The following is a 1,473-nucleotide window of genomic DNA, read 5'->3' on the forward strand; positions in this document are numbered from 1 at the left end:
TAGGCATTGGGTGCCAAATTGGTGTAATTAGTTGGATCCGTGTATCCATTAGAGTCCAAGTCAGGTTAATAAGGACATGTATAATGTAAATGGAATAAACGATACTCAGGTTGAGTTGATATGATGGTCGAATGATACATATACATATTCTAAATCGGTTATACAAGCCTAAAGGGCCAACATCGAAACGTGACACTTTGATGAATGTGATTTCGAATTTGTATTTGGAATTTTCTAGAATTTTTAAATGTATTGAATTTGAATTATATTAGCACCACTGAGTATACAATACTCAGTGTATGAATTTTTTTGTTTTCGTGCGTAGGTCTAAATAGGTTTTGTTGGATTACAGACCTCGGATAACACCTAAGACTCAACAGCTCAGCTTAGACCGAGCTTGTGTTCTTTCTTTATTTGGTCTAAGGCATGTACCTTGGTTGGGTTATGTAATTAGATGTTATTTTGGTTATTTGGTTTTGGATTTGTCTTAAGGTTGTGGTCATCTAGATTTTATGTCTATATTCTTGGTTTTACTTGTTGGATAATTAGTCCAATTATGCTAAGTAATGATGCACGAAATAGTGTGCTACCATTTTGTTTGCATCGTTTCGATGTGATAAAAGAGTATGCATTAATAGGGTGTAGTTTTGGTTTATGTTAGGTGAGTTTTAAGTTGGAATTCATGTTTAAATATTGTGTACCATAAGAAAATGACCATTTAGTCTCGAGACATCAAAAGCATGTCTCAAGACATTAAGAATAAAAACGACCAAATTATGTATTTTTGGGTTTAGGTTTCGAGACAAGCAATACTTTGTCTCGAGACAAGTAAACATTGAACCTAAAATAGTTTTGCCTTATTTTATGTCTCGAGACAAAAACCCTTTGTCTCGAGACAACCAAACATCAAAGCTAAATTAGTAAAATAGAGGAAGTGTGTTTTGAAACTAGTCTCGAGACATGATGGACTCTTGATACTTGTACCCTAATGTCTTGAGACATATCATTATCGAAAAAAATTAAAATAGGGAAAACTCTATCTCGAGACATACAATTGTTGTCTCAAGACACATTATTGGATTTTGACAGCTGAGTTTGGGTTTAAGTCCTAACTCTGAATTTTTTTGACCCGTATAACCTTTTAGCTTGTTGATTAAGGACATTTGAAATTATTAATGTATGTATATGGATATGAATAATGATTAAATTTATATGAATGATAATTATGTATTAAATATTGTGGAAATGTATTAAAATTGTTTGAGTTGTTTCAGAAACGTAATGTTACATCACACATTCGGATTCGATAATTGGGTCTGGTATAGGGTGTTACACCAAGTGACAAGTGCAAAAAGAACAAAGATGAATACAAGAAACTTGGTTACACCATTCAGTTTCCTCCTACATCTGTGATGCCTTTCCCATTGAGCTAACCAATTATACTTCAACAAGTACAAGCCATTATTTAAGTAC

The sequence above is a fragment of the Gossypium arboreum genome, chromosome 7 (assembly GCF_025698485.1).
Source record: "Gossypium arboreum isolate Shixiya-1 chromosome 7, ASM2569848v2, whole genome shotgun sequence".
NCBI classification, from domain to species: domain Eukaryota; kingdom Viridiplantae; phylum Streptophyta; class Magnoliopsida; order Malvales; family Malvaceae; genus Gossypium; species Gossypium arboreum.